This window comes from Balaenoptera borealis (assembly GCF_965194805.1).
Source record: "Balaenoptera borealis genome assembly, chromosome: 16".
In the NCBI taxonomy this organism is placed as follows: Eukaryota; Metazoa; Chordata; class Mammalia; order Artiodactyla; family Balaenopteridae; genus Balaenoptera; species Balaenoptera borealis.
Genome location: NC_138872.1, coordinates 54,306,405 through 54,325,505, shown reverse-complemented (window position 1 = coordinate 54,325,505; position 19,101 = coordinate 54,306,405). Strand labels below are relative to the sequence as shown.

General features: G+C 44.6%; 1 long non-coding RNA gene across 2 annotated transcripts in view; it reads right to left on the bottom strand.

Annotated features, from left to right (window-relative positions):
- Nucleotides 1-2,983: 2,983 nt before the first annotated feature.
- Nucleotides 2,984-19,101, bottom strand: part of LOC309614216 — a 52,086-nt gene continuing 35,968 nt past the window's right edge. For both annotated transcript variants that reach the window (XR_014236079.1, XR_014236080.1), the window contains one exon: nt 2,984-17,725. This is a non-coding gene — a long non-coding RNA (uncharacterized lncRNA). The remainder of the gene's footprint in view (nt 17,726-19,101) is intronic.

Here is a 19,101-nt window from a genome sequence, read left to right as displayed (position 1 = left end):
ACCACAAGAATCTCATTAACAGATGCTACTGTGTTTAAAACGTTAAAATCTCTCCTTCGGAATATGCAATGTCTGGATTTTGCTTCTTTAGTACAGAGGCGTTGGGGGCGGGGGTGGAGAGTGTATGAGGGGTGTAGATGAAACAAGATTGGCCATGAGCTGGGAATTGTTGAATGGCGTCAAGGGTACACAGCATGCATTAAACTACTCTCTCTACTTTTAATATATTTGAAATTTTCTGTAATAAATTTTTAACCACCTTAGAGCAATTTGGCAATATCTAATAAAATTACATTCCCTTTCACACAGCAAGTCCACCTCTTGAAATTCATCAGATATACTAGCAAAAGTGCCAAATAAAGTGTTATTCCTTGCAGTACCGGTTCTAAGAGCAAGAGGCTGGAAACAAGCTAAGTGTTCATCAAGAGGGGATTGCTTAAATAAATTATGGCACATCAAACAATGGAATAGATCTGTGCAGCCGATAAAAGGAAAAGAACACTCTATGCCCTAACATGGGACAAACTCTAAGATAAAATGTAATGGGCAGAACAATGGCCCCAAAAGAGTCTATGTTTTATCCCTGAAACCTGAGAATATGTCCCCTCACATGGCAAAAGGGACTTTACAAGTAGGATTAAGTTAAGGATTTTGCAATCAGGAGATTATTCTGGATTATCCAGGTGAGTCCAGTGCAATCACAAGAGACCTTATAATAGGGAGGAAGGAGGGTCAGAGTCAGAGAGGGATTTGAAGATGTTATGCTACTGGCTTTGAAGATGGAGGGAGGAAGGGGCCACGAGCCAAGGACTACAGGCAGCCTTTAGACGCTAGACAAGGCAAGGTAGCAAACTTGGTTTTAGCCCAGAGAGACCCATTTGGGATTTCTGACCTCCAGATTGTACAAAAATTAATCAGTGCTGTTTTAAGTACTAAGTTTGTGGTAATTTGTTATAGCAGCAAATAGGGAACCAATACATCATTTAAATGGAAAAAATAAGATGAAAAACAGTGTTTATAGTAAGCTATCATTCATAGGAGATGGGTAGGTATAGGTATAGATATAGTTATGATATAAGTATACTTTCTGGAAGGAGACAAGAAACTGATAACACTGATTGCCTGTGGGGAGAACTGGAGGCAGAGGAAAGGGATGGAAGGGTGACTTTTCAATGTGTATCTCTGTCTTAGTCCATTCGGGCTGCTATAACAGAATATCATAGACTGGGTGGCTTACAAACAACAGAAATTTCTTCCTCACAATTCTGGAGGCTAGAAAGTCCATGATCAAGGTGTCAGCAGATTTGGTGTCTCCTGGTTCACAGACGGTGTCTTCTTGCTGTGTCCTCACATGGCAGAAGGGGTGAGGGAGCTCTCTGGGGTCTCTTTCATAACAGCACTAATCCCATTCATGAGGGCTCCACCCTCATGACCTAATCACCTCTCAAAGGCCCCACCTCCTAATACCATCACATTGGGGGGTAGGATTTCAACTTATGAATTTGATGGGGTCGGGGTTGGGGGGCAGGGGACACAGACATTCAGTCTGTAGGAGGCCTTTGTACCTTTTGAGTTTTGTACCATTTGAATGGTTTGTCTAGAAAAAACAATAAAATTTCAATTAAAATAAACCTCCTTCCATTACCATGATGTACAGATTTTCAAGGTTCAGGTTATTTTAAACGTGTAAACTCAAGAAGCACGGAAACAGAGTGATCGCTACCCAGTGGCTGGGGCTCCCGGGTATCTGGGAAGCAGAGACAAAAATGGGAGGAAAATCTTACCAGATTTCATTGCCTACATGGCATTCATCAACTCAAAGGGAGTTGGGCAGTGGTTCCTTTCGGGACTGACTTGGGAAGTTTCTCCCAAATAATAAATAAGCCGATACTACAGACCTTCTCCAGTCTCCGCTGGGTTCTTCTCCCTCCCCGAACACACCCCAAAATGGCAAAAGGAACACAGCCAATGCCACCTTTCCTGGAGCCTGGTCTATCCTTCCATGCTCCACATGGGCCACAGCTAGGCCCTTCACACCCCTTGTTCCACCTAAAAAAATCCTCAATTCCCCTGATTTTATATATCAGCTAGGGAACCAGTGGAAGACTGTAATAGCCCCAGGCAAAAATGCTTCCAGACCTAAAATGATTAGCTTTATGGGAGCTATTATGCAAATGTATGGCCATTTCAAAGCTATTCAGCCTTCCAAAGACCTAGAAGAGAATGGGGAGTCAAGTCGAATTCAAAAGTTTTTGATTATCCAAGTTCACTCAAATTCTAATTTGAATATTAAAACTCACTACAATTATTATGTGACCTCCCCCCCAACACCCGTACCATCAGATTTTTTAAGCCTTACTTCTATCGTGCTCAAAATCAGGGCGGTGGAGAACTGACCCAAGAACAAAGGTTGGTCTAGTGTTATCAGTCCCGGGGGGGTTTCTCTCCCCTCACCTTTGTACCTGGACCACAGCATCAGCCTGATCTCTTGGACAACCAAGAGGAGGCAGCTGCAGGCACGCCCAAGCTCAAAGACTATGAGCCAGGTCCAGACTGAGATTCCTGACAACCCAGAAAGAGACAGGAGAACATTTACTCAGCACTTGCTACCAGCCAGACACACTTCAGAATATATCACTTGTATTAACTCATTTACTCCTCTCAGCAACCCTATGAGATCGGTATTGTTTCTACCAACCACTTTGCCAAATGGGGAAACCGAGGCACCGCTGATGCGTGGCAGAGCTGGGCTTCCATCCAGCGATTCAACCACTCTGCCCCACCATCTCCTGGATCCATATATGTTTCCCCTCTGAAGCATATAAAACTAGTAATTTGGGGTTTCTTAGGTATGACATGGGTGGATAAGGATCTGGAAAGGACGGTATTGGACCCTGGAAACAGCCTGAGTTCAACCTTGGCCCTGACAATACTCCTTGTGTCATCATGGTTGAGAGTCTTTTATTAGTGTTGTTGTTCTTATTGTAATAATCACCCTCTTTTATTAATAAGTATTTTCTTTTTTTTTAATTTTTATTTTACATTGCAGTATAGTTGACACTGGAGTGTAGTTGATTAACAATGATGTGTTAGTTACAGCAAAGTGATTCAGTTATACCCATGCAAGTATCCATTCTCTTTCAAATTCTTTTCCCATTTAGGCAATTACAGAATATTGAGCTGAGTTCCCTGTGCTATACAGTAGGTCCTTGTTAGTTATCTATTTTAAATATAGTAGTGAAAATTCACCCTCTTAAAGTATACACTTCAGTAGTTTTTAGTATATTCACAAAGTTATGCAACCATCGCCCCTATCTAATTCCAGAACATTTTCTTCACCTCAAAAGAAACCCCATACCTATTAGCAGTCACTCCCCATGCCCCTCTCCCTGCAGGCCCTGAAGCCACTAATCTAGGTTCTGAGGGACCAGACTCTCTTCCTCTCCATCTGCACAGAAGGGCTGGTAACAGCACCCGCCTATTGGTCTGTGATGAGGATGAGATGAGATGGTGTGTAGTAACACACTGTGCAGTGAATGACATACAACATATGCTGAGATCTAAATCCAGGCACTGGGTTGATAAACGCCTCTCCTCTCTACCCGCCATCCTCAAGGCTATGTCAAGAGAGACCCCCAGCACCAAGGCCTAACTCAGAAATGCGGGATATTGGTCAGCACGTTCTCTCCTTTCCCAAATGAATGACCCTCCTGAGAAGACTTTCATGGATGAGTGCAAACCCTGCCTGATGAGTCCTGGACCCCACACCCAGCAAAGGGCTTGGATGTGACAGTCTCAGACTGTCTGATCACACCATTCCTTTCCTTAAGAACCTTCAGTGTTTCCCCATTCTCCAAAGATAAAAAATGCATGCCTGACTCTCCACAATCTGGCCTCCACCTACTTCCTCCAATGATCTCTGAATGTTGGAGAGATTCCAGTTACTCTGGAAAAGCTCCTTTGAACTCAGGTTCCTCCTATTGCTCATTTGTGACCTTAAAAAAATCACTTTACCTAAAGAAGATGTGGTACTTATATACAATGGAATATTACTCAGCCATAAAAAGGAATGAAATAATGCCATTTGTACCAACATGGATGGACCTAGAGATTATCACACTAAGTGAAGTAAGTCAGACAGAGAAAGACAAATACCATACGATATCACTTATATGTGGAATCTAAAAAAAATTATACAAAAGAACTTACTTACAAAACAGAAATAGAGTCACAGATGTTATGTAGAAAACAAACTTATGGTTACCAGGGGCAAAAAGGGAGGGGAGGGATAAATTGGGAGATTGGGATTGACATATACACACTACTATATATAAAATAGATAACCAATAAGGACCTACTGTATAGCACAGGGAACTCTACTCAGTACTCTCTAATGACCTATATGGGAAAAGAATCTTAAAAAGAGTGGATATATATATATGTATATATAACTGAATCACTTTGCTGTACAGCAGAAACTAACACAACATGGTAAATCAACTATACTTCAATGAAAAGATTTTTTAAAAAATCACTTTACCTCTCTGAGCCAAAGGATCCTCGTCTTTAAGATAAGGGAGCAACAATGGCTCCCTTGCAGATCTGCGGTGGTTATTAAACAGGGATATAACTGAAGCGAAATTGTATGGCTCCTGACATACACTAGACCAGAGCTCATGTATTTTTTTTTTTTTTTTGTAAAGGACCAAATAGTAAATACTTTACGTTTTGTGGGCCACACAGCCTATCACAATTACTCAAGGCTGCACTTGTAGCACAAAAGCGGCCAAACACCATATGTAAAGGAATGGACGTGACTGTGTTCCAATAAAACTATATTTACAAAAGCAAGTTGTCGGCCTGTTTGGACTGTAGTTTGCCAGTCGCTAAATCCCTCTCGTTCTCCTACAAGACTTGATTCCTGAGCCACACCGGACCCCTCACAGCCCCCTGCCCACACGCTGCAGCCCTACTCCATGCCTCCAACTCCAGCCAGTCCACAATCCCAGAATGTCCAGCATGGGCATCCTACCTCCTTTGTGGATACTTGCCCGGCTCCCCTGTGCTCTGCAGGCTCTCCTAGCCCGTCCCCCCAATCAGCAAGCATCCACACCATCTCACGGTGAGTGGTTTACAAGTCTAATTCTCTCTTCCAAACTGGACAAGGAAGCCCTATGGGCCACCTAGCCTCAGGGCCCAACACAGCACCCAGCACATCGTAGGTGATTAGTAAATGTTTATGGGAAAAATCAGCAGTAATCTCCACATACAGCAGGACGAGGAATCTCGCAGACATGACGCTGAGTGAAAGAAGCCAGACACAGAAGAGTTACTACTGGATGATTTCAGTTATACAAAGTTTAAGAACAGGCAAAACAGATCAATGACCGTAGAAATCAAAATAGATGGTTACCTCAGTGGAGTAGGAGGTGATGATCTGGGCAGGAGCCCAAGAGAAATGTCTGGGTGCTGAAAATATACTGTATCTGCATCTCCCTGGTGGTTACACGGGATATCAGCTTGCTAAGCTACCACAACAAAGTACCGCAAAGCGGGCAGTTTAAGACAACAGAAATTTGCGGTCTCAGAGTTCTGGAGGCCAGAAGTCTGAGACAAAGATGTCAGCAGGGCCGTGCTCTCTCTCCAGTGGCCCTAGGGGAGAAATCTTTCCATGCCTCCCTTCAAGCTTCTGGTGGTTGCCAGCAATCTTGACTTCTTAGTTCATAGAGGCATCATCTCAATCTGTGCTTTCATCTTCACATAGCCTTCTCCGTGTGTGTGTGTGTGTGTGTGTGTGTGTGTGTGTGTGTGTTTGTGCGTGTGCCCAAATTTCTCTCTTCTTACAGGGACACCAGTCATACTGGACTAAGGGCCCACCCCAATCCACTATGACCTCATCCTAACTAATTATATCTGCAACAACCCTGTTACCAAATCAGGTCACATGCTGAGGTCCTGTGGGTTAGGATTTCAACATAGTTTTTGTGAGGACACAATCCAACCCACAACAACGGTGTACACATGTGTAAAAAAAATCAACAAATGGCACATTTAAGATGAGTGCACTTTACTGTGTAAATATTATGTCTCGATAAAACAAAATGGAAGGAAAAAAATAAGCAATAACCAAAAAGCCCCACTTCTCTGTCAGCATCTGAGAGACAGAGCCAGTAATAATACCCCCCCACTTATGGTGAAGGTATAATGTGTTTTTAAAAATTATTTTTCCCCTCATGGGATCAGACATGTACACCCTCCCCATAAAATCTGCTGGGTTCCTGGGATCTGCCTCTTCCAGAGGTCAGGGAGAGAATGATGGTGAAGCAGAAATCATTTTCTGAGTGAAGCCGCCTCAAAATTAGCAAGGACCAGCCAGCTGCTCACTTTCCACCCTCACGTGCTGCCCTTGGCAGACAAGAAGGAATTTTTAAAGACTGATTACACATTCTTTTTTATTGGTGCCATGTTTGTAGTATTTGCTGTCCCCAGCTGGTGCCACAGTAGGTGATATAAAAAGATGTATAAATAATGTATACAACAGCTCCAGAGTCATCAGAGAACCTAGCTGCCAAAACAGGGAAGGCACGGCGGGCAGAGATAATGGATTTGAGAGGGAAGCAAGGGACATGCATATTCCTGCTCAGCTTTCCCTGAAAACCGTGGGCTACTGTCAGCTTGAAGATGAGCAAGTGGGATCTGCATCCGGCCCTAGAGAAAGCTCCCACCAAGAATGCACAGGGTATGAGACTTCCCTGGTGGCACAGTGGTTAAGAATCAGCCTGCCAATGCAGTGGACAGGGGTTTGAGCCCTGGTCCAGGAAGATCCCACATGCTGCGGAGCAACTAAGCCGGTGTGCCACAACTACTGAGCCTGCGTTCTAGAGCCCACGAACCACAACTACTAAGCCCGCGTGCCACAACTACTGCAGCCCGTGTGCCTAGAGCCTGTGCTCCACAGCAAAGAGAAGCCACCACAATGAGAAGCCCGCACACCGCAACAAAGAGTAGCCCCCGCTCACCGCAACTAGAGAAAGCCCGTACACAGCAACGAAGACCCAATGCAGCCAAAAATAAATAAATAAATTTATTTTAAAAAAAAAAGAATGCACGAGGTATGTATTCCAACACAGCAATCCCACATCCGGAAATGCAACCCACCAAAATACAATCATGGATGTACAAATATTTATGGACAAGGATGTTCATTTCAGCACAGTCTTAACTGTGGGGGGAAAGAACCTAAAGCTACTGATATAATAGGGTTTCTCCAGAAAGTCCCCCTCCTTGGGGCAGGAGCCCTCCAAACAGAAGCTGCCTCGTAATGAGACAATCCTTGACATGTGTTGATGCATGTAGATCTTTTTTTTTTTAATATCTTTATCGGAGTATAATTGCTTTACAATGTTGAATTAGTTTCTGCTGTACAACAAAGTGAATCAGCTATATGTATACATATATCCCCATATCCCCTCCCTCTTGAGCCTCCCTCCACTCTCCCTATCCCACCCCTCTAGGTCATCACAAAACATCGAGCTGATCTCCCTGTGCTATGCAGCAGCTTCCCACTAGCCATCCATTTTACATTTGGTAGTGTATATATGTCAAGGCAACTCTCTCACTTCGTCCCAGCTTCCCCTTCCCACTCTGTGTCCTCAAGTCTGTTCTCTACGTCTGCATCTTTATTCCTGCCCTGCCACTAGGTTCATCAATACCGTTTTTTTAGATTCCATATATGTGCATTAGCAAACAGTATTTGTTTTTCTCTTTCTGACTTACTACACTCGGTATGACAGACTCTAGGTCCATCCACCTCATTACAAATAACTCAATTTCGTTCCTTTTTATGGCTGAGTAATATTCCATTGTGTATATATGCCATATCTTCTTTACCCATTCATCTGTCGATGGACATTTAGGTTGCTTCCATCACCTGGCTATTGTAAATAGTGCAGCAATGAACACTGTGGTACATGACTCTTTTTGAATTATGGTTTTCTCAGGGTATATGTCCAGTAGTGGGATTGCTGGGTCATATGGTAGTTCTCTTTTTAGTTTTTTAAGGAACCACCTTACTGTTCCTCATAGTGGCTGTATCAATTTACACTCCCACCAACAGTGCAGGAGGGTTCCCTTTTCACCACACCCTCTCCAGCACTTACTGTTTGTAGATTTTTTGATGATGGCCATTCTGACCAGTGTGAGGTGATACCTCATTGTTGTTTTGATTTGCATTTCTCTAATGATTAGTGATGTTGAGCAACTTTTCATGTGTTTGCTGGCAATCTGTATGTCTACTTCGGAGAAATGTCTATTTAGGTCTTTTACCCATTTTTGGATTGTGTTGTTTGTTTTTCTGATATTGAGCTGCATGAGATACTTGTATATTCTGGAGATTAATCCTTTGTCAGTTGCTTCATTTGCAAATATTTTCTCCCATTCTGAGTGTTGTCTTTTCATCCTGTTTATGGTTTCTTTTGCTGTGCAAAACCTTTACGTTTCATTAGTTTTCATTGTTTCATTTGTTTATTTTTGTTTTTATTTCCATTTCTCTAGGAGGTGGGTCAAAAAAGATCTTGCTGTGATTTATGTCATAGAGTGTTCTGCCTATGTTTTCCTCTAAGAGTTTGATAGTGTCTTGCCTTACATTTAGGTCTTTAATCCATTTTGAGTTTATTTTCGTGTATGGTGTTAGGAAGTATTCTAATTTCATTCTTTTACATGTAGCTGTCCAGTTTTCCCAGCACCACTTACTGAAGAGGCTGTCTTTTCTCCATTATATATTCCTGCCTCTTTTGTCAAAGATAAGGTAACCATGTGTGCGTGGGTTTACCTCTGGGCTTTCTATCCTGTTCCATTGATCTATATTTCTGTTTTTGTGCCAGTACCATACTGTCTTGATTACTGTAGCTTTGTAGTATAATCTGAAGTCAGGGAACCTGATTCCTCCAGCTCCGTTTTTCTTTCTCAAGATTGCTTTGGCTATTCAGGGTCTTTTGTGTTTCCATACAAATTGTAAAATTTTTTGTTCTAGTTCTGTGAAAAAATGCCATTGGTAATTTGATAGGGATTGCATTGAATCTACAGATTGCTTTGGGTAGTATAGTCATTTTCACAAAGTTGATTCTTTCAATCCAAGAACATAGTATATCTTTCCATCTGTTTGTATCATCTTTGATTTCTTTCATCAGTGTCTTATAGTTTTCTGCATACAGGTCTTTCGTCTCCTTAGGTAGGTTTATTCCTAGGTATTTTATTCTCTTTGTTGCAATGGTAAATGGGAGTGTTTCCTTAATTTCTCTTTCAGATTTTTCATCATTAGTGTATAGGAATGCAAGAGATTTCTGTGCATTAATTTTGTATCCTGCTACTCTACCAAATTCATTGATTAGCTCTAGTAGTTTTCTGGTGGCATCTTTAGGATTTTCTATGTATAGTATAATGTCATATGCAAACAGTGACAATTTTACTTCTTCTTTTCTGATTTGGATTCCTTTTATTTCTTTTTCTTCTCTGATTGCTGTGGCTAAAACTTCCAAAACTATGTTGAATAATATTGGTGAGAGTGGACACTCTTATCTTGTTCCTGATCTTAGAGGAAATGCTTTCAGTTTTTCACCATTGGGAATGACGTTGGCTGTGGGTTTGTCATATATGGTTTTTATTATGTTGAGATAGGTTCCCTCTATGCCCACTTTCTGGAGAGTTTTTATCATAAATGGGCGTTGAATTTTGTCAAAAGCTTTTTCTGCATCTATTGAGATTATCATATGGTTTTTATCCTTCTATTTGTTAATATGGTGTATCACATCGATTGATTTCATGCACGTAGATCTTGAGAGATAACAAGATGACAGGACTTTCTTGCAGTGGGGAGACTGAATATAGTGACATAGAAGAGCACAATGCATTAGTTGGAAATTTATTTGGAAGAGTTGGGGGGGGGTTGTTCATCCATAGGTAGAGGTCCCTCCTCTGCTCTTTCTTACTCTCTTAGCTCCATCTACAGAGGTTGACCAAAAGAGATGCTTGCTTTCCCAGCCTCCCTTGCAGCTAGGGGCAGCCACGTGACCCAGTCTTGACCAATGGGATGCAAGGGGATGTCTCCTGGGAAGATATCTACTCCTTCATAGAAAGACTAATCTCATTTCTTCTTCTTCTCTCCTCCTCCCCCTCCTCCTCCACTTCTCCCACCTCCTCCTTCTTCCCTCCCTCCCTCTCTCTCTCTCCAGACCTTTGCATGGAGCTCTATAAAGATTTCCTGCTTGAGCCACAGCAGCCATCTTATAACCATGGGGGAAAAGCCAAGAGAATGGCAGAATCCCCATCTCAGAGCCCTGACATCATGGAACTTCTGAACCATCCCCAGAAACACCAACCTCTAGGCTTCTTGTGGATCTTCCCAATCACGTGCCAAGAGGTGGGTTCTTGGTTGCTTGCAGGTGAATGTGCCCTAACTGCTCTGTGGCCTGGCCTGTAGCACCCATTCAGCCTCAGAAAAGTCTTGGCCTTTTGCCTGGGCACTTGGAAATACCAGGACAATTCCTGTAGTAGGTTGAAGAGTATCCCCCAAAAATAATCACATTTACCCCCAACCTCAGAATATGACCTTATTTGGAAATAGGGTCTTTGCAGATATAATTAAGGTAAGAATTGAGATGAGATTATTAGGGTGGGCCCTAAGTCCAATGACAGTGTCCTTATAAGAAAAGGACATAGAGATATGTAGGGAAGAAGGCCATATGAAGACAGAGGCAGGAATTGAGGTGATGCAGCCACAAGCCACAGATTGCCAGGAGCCATCAGAATCTGGAAGAGGCAAGAAAGGATTCTCCCCAGAGCCTTCCAAGGGAGCATGATCATGGCAACACCTTAATTCCGTACTTCTGGACTTCAGAACTGTGAGAGAATCGATTTCTGTTGTTTTAAGCCACCCAGTTATGGTGATTTGTTGCAGCAGCCCCAGGAATCTACAACACTCAAGTCTATTCCATGGCCCTAACACTAGCTGGGACCCACTGGTGAAACTGCTGTGCCTCCCTGACCAGGCTGTGGGGATGACCACCTCACCCCCACACCATGGCCAGCACACCTCCTCCCTTCCTTCCTGGCTCAGAGACCTGTTCCTTTCTCTCCACTGGGTCTGGGATGGCAAGAGGCAACAACGAAGTGAGCTGTCGTTTTACAAGTCTAGACAGTCTGCGTCCTCAGTGTAAGGTCCCCTTCAGAGGAGGAGAAAATACTTTCATTTAATTCACTTTGCAACTAGAAAATGTGTCTTTATCTAGATTAAACACAGCTGAAATGCCCATCGACAGGAGACAGGATAAATAAGTTATGGTATGTTTATCAGTGAATATTAAATAATAGTTAAAAAGGAATAAGGTACACTGAGATATTTATAAATTCAGTGATACAACGTTTGCGATTTTCTTTAAAATAATGTGGGAATGGGGGAAGCGTATGGAGGGGGCATCTAGATGAAATATGTTTGGTCAAGAGTTGATCATTGTTGAGTTGGGTAAAGGGGGATTCATCTCACTATTCTACTTTTGTTTATGTTTGAAAGTTTCTGTCACAAGGAGTTTTTTTTTAATGAGGCAGTCTTTCTGCACTGTCTTGGAAAGATGTTCATGATATATTCTATATTAAAAGAAGCAGCAAATTGAAGAATAATATATACAGTATAATCCCACTTATTTGTACGTGTATGTGTGCTTTGTATTACTAAGCATGGAGAATCATCTATACTTATTATTATGCATAATAATTACAAGATCTATAATGATTTAATTATGAACTCTATAAATTCTGTAATAATCTATACAACAAACCCAGTAACAGTGATAAAATTTGGCCCACTCTTATTCTCTCTCTAATCACCATTTCTTTTCCACAGTAGCACTTCTCGTCAATGTGATTACACATTCACAGGCCCGCAAATATTAATACTCCAAAGATATTTGCCCAGTGATTGTGTGACTTCACTGCCTCATACCTCTGGTGCCCAAGAACTTGCTGAATTCACCAAATGAGCAAGTGAGAGACTGGACCCCAGGAGACTCTGGAAGTTTATTACCATTCCGGAGCGGTTTATTTATTTACTTCTTTTAAAATAGAAATTCTGCTCTTGACAGAATAGCCTGTGGGCTCAAGTGCAAAATTCTAACATGAAGGCAGACCTTGGGAACCACCCAGGCAGCCACAAACAAGATCACAGACTTGAAATCGATCAAGACAAAAACCCTGCAAGCCTTCCAACCAGGAAAAGTCGGTTTTGACAGAAGGATTTTGCTGGGACCCAGAGGTCGGCTCACAGGGGTTGGGGGTTGGCGGCAGTGCTTAGGCCAAGGGCAGTGGGGAGCAGGGGGCTCCACCAGAAAGAGTCTATCTTGCCTGGGGTTCGCTCTGCCAAGTTCAGCCCACATAGTTATCAAAAGGTTTGGACACAAGTAAGCTGGGCCCAAGGTAGGCACACTGGCTCAACACGGGGCGTGGTGCCTGATGTCAGGATTCTTGCCTTCTGTACCCATACTGTAAGTTTAAAGAGGTGCACCATGAATGCCCTCTCGGCTCAGAGGGTGGCAGGTGTGGCAAGAGAAGATCAGAACTCGCCCAACCCAACACACGCCACGTACCACCCACCACTTACCTAAAAACACCGTACAAAGTACAGGCTGAGAGTTTGGGCATTGGTGCCAACAGACCTGGGTTCCAGTCCTGGCTTGGCCAAGTGGCTTCAATTCACTAAGCCCCCATTTCTTCATCTATAAAGTGGGGCATGATGGTTCCTACTGGGCAAGGCTGATGTGAAGATTAAATGAGATGATATGCTTAAGGCAGTTTAAGCAGACGATGTCCCAGAAGCAGACCCCTTGAGATAAGGGTTTGGGTACAAGTAGTTGATCTGGGAGGTGATCCTAAGAAACACGACTGGGGAGTAGGGATGTGAGATAGTGAGGAAGCCAATACAGGAGGTGTGATGAGCAGGTCCCTACTATGGGCAACTGGGGCTCAGTCACACTGGGAAACTCAGGGAAACAACCTGGAGCGAGTCTCAGAACCTTGTCTCCTGAAGTGGAAGGAAGCTGGGTTCTGGAAGGAAGCTGCCTGTGGTTGGCTGAGGATGTTCCCGGTGTGGTAACTTCCTGGTACATCTGGTCTACCCCCTGTACAACTAAGCAGGTGGTCATGGGTGCAAGAAGAAGCTCTGTGTACACAGGAGTGTCTGCAACAGCCACATGCTATAGTGGACAAGAGAGCAGACTTCGAAGCCAGGTTGCTGGGGGTGGAATCCTGACTCCACCACCTACAAGCTGTGGGGTCTTGAGGGAGTACCCAGCTGATAACCAGGGCTGTCGACAGAATATGAGGACATGAAGGTGAGCAGCAAAGGTCACTCCACTGGGCCACAGTGTTCATTTAGAATGTCAACCCAGTGATCTGGGAGAAACAAGTGCTTTGTAATATAAAATACAAGTATAATCAAGACAACCACCCAAAGGTAGGTGGGATGGCCCAGCAGACATGCAGAATGAACCCTGTGAGTCTCACCTATAGCAGTGATTCTCCAGATTCTGTACATCAGAGTCACCAGGGAGGGTTTGAAAAAATGCAGATTCCTGGGCTCCAGCACCAGAGATTCTAATATAGCAGGTCCCTCATGGTGCCCAGGAATCTGCACTTTAGCACACTCTCCAGGTGATTTGATGCAGGTGGACAAAGGACCCTGTTTTGAGAAACACAATGCTAATAGAACCCAAGGCATTAGTTTTCATATCTCCTGGCAACACCAGGTGGGTAAGAGACGCCTCCAGGGAGAGGTCACTAGTCAGCTTTTAAAACAAATGTGTACATGTGACCTCACATGATACACACACATGCACACATCAACAACACCAACAAACAGGTCTTGGAACACCAGCTGTGTTGACTCAACAAAATTAATGACCCTGCTCCCGACACACTCCAGAAATTATCAAAGAATAATTCATACATTCCACCACCACTACAACTACCACCAACTCTCCCCCCGATAAAAAAAAAAAACACCCTCTTGAGAATGAGCCAAGGTTAATGAGGCTGGTGATTATCTGCTGAATAAGTGCTGGTCACGCAAGTTAAACTGCCCGAAGGTGGATTCAGTCTGTGGGTCCAATTTTTCCAGTAATGCAAAGAAAAATGTTTGCACGAGAAGAGAGGCCAGACGCCACAGGCCTGGGTGAGAAAGAGAGACAGCAGTGTTCCACCAGGATGAACTCGGAATTTGGTTCGGGGAGGGCAGCTGGTTCCCCAGATGCCTTTGCTTCCTCTCTATCAGACTCACTCTTTTCCCGCTCCATCTCCTGAGCCAAAGGCAGCAAGAAGAACCTCTCCCAAACCTTTCTGTCACCTTGAGCGACTCTCCCTACCCCCTGCTTCTGAAAGTGAAGGTAGTTTCCACCTTTTCTGCTTATCCCCTCATCTGTCTCCAGACAATGGGCAGACAGGCTACATTCAATGCGTGTCAGAGCTGAGGAATTTCTCCTCTGATGTGCACAGTGCCTTGAAAACTTCATTGCTCAAAGCGAGGTCCTCTGGCCAGCAGCATCGTCATCAGCACCTACTCAGGATCTCGTCAGAAATGCAGAACCTCAGCCCCCTCCCCCGCTCCCGCAGACCCACTGAATCGGAATCTGCATTTTAGTAAGATCCTTATGCGATTTGTATGTACACATTAAAGTCTGAGGTCCCACTGTCCTCAGAATAGGGCCTGAAATCCTCTTCATATGGAGGGACCCTGCCTCAGAAAGTTTGGGGGTGGGGGGATAATAGACCTCTGCTGTCTCTGTGAGGCTCATTCCAGGTCTCCCTGGAGATAGCACCCAGCTCCTCTCCAGTATATGTTTTTTTCCATATTAACGGGAAATCGGTCAATTTTATACTGTCCCGAAACAAACAGAATTGTGTTTGGCAATTTACATAGATAATTTCACTTACTTTGAAACTTCTCTCATGAGGTCTTAGATGGTTAGACCACAGTCCAAATCAGAGCTGCACACCTGTTTGGTTTTGCCTGCACACTGTTTTTACATTTTTGTTAACTAGCTGCCAATATTTTTAAATGAGGATTTCCACGTATTTTTAAAAATCTGATTTCTAACTTCTACTAAAAAATCATACCACACGGCAGTCAACCGAAGCAGAGGGGTGGCTGTACCTCCTGGTGGGGCCTCTGTTTGCCCCCAGCCCCATCCAGTCCCGTGGGCAATGGAGTCAACAACTCCCGATATCACATTTCTGGTGTTTACACAGCTTTCCTCCTCGTAGAAACTGGAGGAACAGGTATGTTCCCCGCACACGTTCCACCCCTCTGTGTTGGTTTCCCGTGGCTGCTATAGAAAACAAGTAGGCTTAAGACAACAGAAATTAATTCTATCACAGTTCTGGATGCAGAAGTCCAAAATCAAGGTGCCAACAGGACTGTGCTCCCTCTGAAGATTCTAGGGAAGACTCCTTCCTCCCTCTTCCAGCTGCTGGTGGCTCCTGGTGAGGAGCCAGGACATCCTTGGCTTGTAGCTGCATCACTCCAGTCTTTGCCTTTATCACACATTCCCTTCTCCCTGTATCTTTGTGTCTCTAGATCTAAATCTCCCTCTTCTTTGTCTTGTGAAGACTAGTCATTGGATTAGAACTCCCTACTCCCAATCCAGTATGATCGCACCTTAACTTGATTGCATCTGCAAAGACCCCATTTCCAAATAAGGCCACATTCACAGGTGCCGGGTGTTAGGACTTGGACATATCTTTTCAGGGGACACAATTTAACCCACTGTGTACACCACTAACCACACTTCCCTCTGCCTCATTTCTTACCCTTCTCCCTGCCCATCGCAGCTGCCCACCACAACCTTGGGAAGCTCTGTCCCCTGACCCTTTGCAGGGATGCTTTTCAGCATTCCTCCTCCAGGCCCCCATCTCAGTCTCAGCCCAGCCATCACTTCCCCTGGGAAGCCTTCTCACCCCAAGTCCCCCATTAAGGGGCCCTTGTCTTTTCCCAAGCTACATGCCATGCCTTGAAGTTGCCTTTTAGAGTATCTCTCCTACCACTGTCCGTAAACTCCCAGAGGGAGTTTGTTCACTATTTTAACTCTAGTATGTAGCACTATGTGGATATGTATGTAGGAACTCAGATATTTGTTAAATGAATGAATAAATGAATGAATGAATGAGCAACAGAATGAATGGAAGGCAGAGAGCAGGGAAGAAGAGGGGGACACAATAACATGTATCACAGCAAAGGTTTACAAGGATTGTATGCTGTGGTAAGAGACACTTTAAACAAAATGTCAGGAACTGCTCGGCACTTTTTATTTCCTTTCTTAATCAATACTGCCCCATCTCAGTGTTTGCTCCTGTCTCATTAACATTTATCAACAAGCTCGATGATACGTGGGCTTTTGCAATTGTTTCCCCACTCTGAATTTTAGTTCATCACACAGGCAGCCCATTTAGCATTGGGTGAGGACAAAGGCTTCTTCTAATCTGTATCCCATGGGTGACACCGGCTTTATCAATGTCATTCCCAACCCAGGACGGCTGGGGCCCTCCCTCCTCCTTTAGAGCTGCATCAATTCTAAGAATACTTCATAATCCAAATTGACCTTCCACCTTACTCTATCATGCCACCCTTTTTGTTGAGAGAGGAGGGTCCTTCCCCATCCTGCCTGGCAGTGATGTACAAGCAAGCAATTTCCGTCCCTTCTGTGGGACAGCTATTGACAAGAGTGTGTTTCAAAGCCCAGAAGGAGCTGCATTTGCAGAGGGAGGGAAGGGGGCTCTGGGGCTGATCAAGATGTCACCAGGTGCTTCCTTCCCTGCAGTTCCATTAGGGGAGCTGTGGGCATCTATCACAGGCCAGCCCAAAGCAGTCTCGAAGTGACCCTCTCAACTTGCTCCCTGGCAATAACCTCGTTACACTCAAGCTTTGGCTGAGAACCTAGAGACCTCAGGGTTAGTGGCTTTTTATGTCTAGCCAAGCTTGACTTCTATATCACTTGTTATTAAGTGTACCCCACGGCCCCGTGAGCACGAAGAGACTGTTTTTCTGCACAGGTGGTTGGTAATTTGGTTCTTGAACCTCACACTAGCTTCTCTGGGCATCCTTCTGCGGAAATGAGACAGCATTTGTGTTGTTTCAAAGAGCCTCTGACATCTGGTAGATTCCAAAAAAAATCACCACTTAAAATTCGTCTTCTGGGCTTCCCTGGTGGCGCAGTGGTTGAGAATCTGCCTGCCAATGCAGGGGACACGGGTTCGAGCCCTGGTCTGGGAAGATCCCACATGCCGCAGAGCAATTAGGCCCGTGAGCCACAATTACTGAGCCTGCGCTCCGCAACAAGAGAGGCCGCGATAGTGAGAGGCCCACGCACCGCGATGAAGAGTGGCCCCCACTTGCCGCAACTAGAGAAAGCCCTCGCACAGAAACGAAGACCCAACACAGCCATAAATAAATAAATTAATTAAAAAAAAAAAATTCGTCTTCTCTCTGAGTTTTATTTCATCCAAGACTTGTTTTCCTTGGCTGGCAGTCTGCGGAGCCATTGGGAAGAAGCATCAAGGGTGTTGCTGTTCCTGTGGTCCCACCTGTTGCTCACCTGCAGCTCTGATCATGGCACCTCGTGATTCCAGCTCATGGCTCGTGGGTCTTAGGTTGGGAGGGGGAGGGCTGGGGGACTGCAGACACTGCCTCGGGAGGAAGAGAGAAAAGGAATCTAAACAACCGGGTCTTACCTTGGTTGTGGCTGGTTAGGAAAGCACGGCCCCAACAAAGCACAAATTGGACAAAGTTTTTCACACTTACCTCTCAGCCTCCTGCATCCTAGGCCAACACCAGGCTCTCTCAACCTCTGGGACGCACGCAGCTGTGATAACCCCTCCTCCCCCACCAATGTCTGCTCGTCTGGGTGGAAGGAAGTTTCAGTAGGCAGAATTCTAAGATGGCCCCCAATACTCCCACCCTCTGTTGTCCATGTCCTGTATAATCTCTCCTTGAGTGTGGTCAGAATCTGTGATTAGGTTACGTGGCAAAGGGGAAGGGATTTTCTGATGTAATTAAGGTCCCTAATCAGTCTACCAGGAGTTAAAAGACAGATCATCCAGGGTGGGCCTGACCTAATCAGGGGAGTCCTTTAAAGAAAGTGAAGTTTCAGGGGCTTCCCTGGTGGAGCAGTGGTTGAGAATCCGCCTGCCAATGCAGGGGACACGGGTTCGAGCCCTGGTCTGGGAAGATCCCACATGCTGCGGAGCAACTAAGCCCGTGAGCCACAACCACTGAGCCTGCGCGCATCTGGAGCTTGTGCTCCGCAATAAGAGAGGCCGCGATGGTGAGAGGCCCGTGCACCGCGATGAAGAGTGGCCCCCGCTCGCCGCAACTGGAGAAAGCCCTCGCACAGAAACGAAGACCCAACACAGCCAAAAATAAATTAATTAAGTAATTGGAAAAAAAAAAAGAAAGTGAAGTTTCAGAGAGATTCACCCCTTGGCCTCCAAGGAGAAACAGAGAGTGATGCTGTGAGCTGCCTGTGGAAAGGGGCAGCCTCTAGGAGTTGAGAGCCTCAGCCCCACAACCACAAGAAACTGAATTTGGCCAACAAACTGAATAAGCTTGGAGGAATACCCCAAGCCTCATATGAGACCCCAGCCCTGACTGACACCTTGATTACAGCCTGTGAGACCCAGCTAAGCTCTGCCCAGACTCTTGACCCATGGAAACGGTAAGATAATAAATGGGTGCTATTTTAAGCAGCTAAGTTTGTGGTAATTTGTTACCCAGTAACAGAAATTTAATATGGAAGTAAACTAACACTTTTGATCATCGATGGAAGTTATTTCCATTCCCTCTGACTTAATCATCTTTATCTCCACTCTGAAAAATGGATGCTCTTAACTCCATTTGTTATAGATGACGCTGAAGCCCAGGAAAGCAATGGAATTTAGCAAAGGCTGCCTCACTATCTGGCACTTGAGATAGAACTCAGCCCCAAGTCTGTACAAATAAAATCCACAATCTTTAAAACACCCACTAAGTTTTGCCCCTCTCCCTAATCCTTCCTCTTCAGAAAC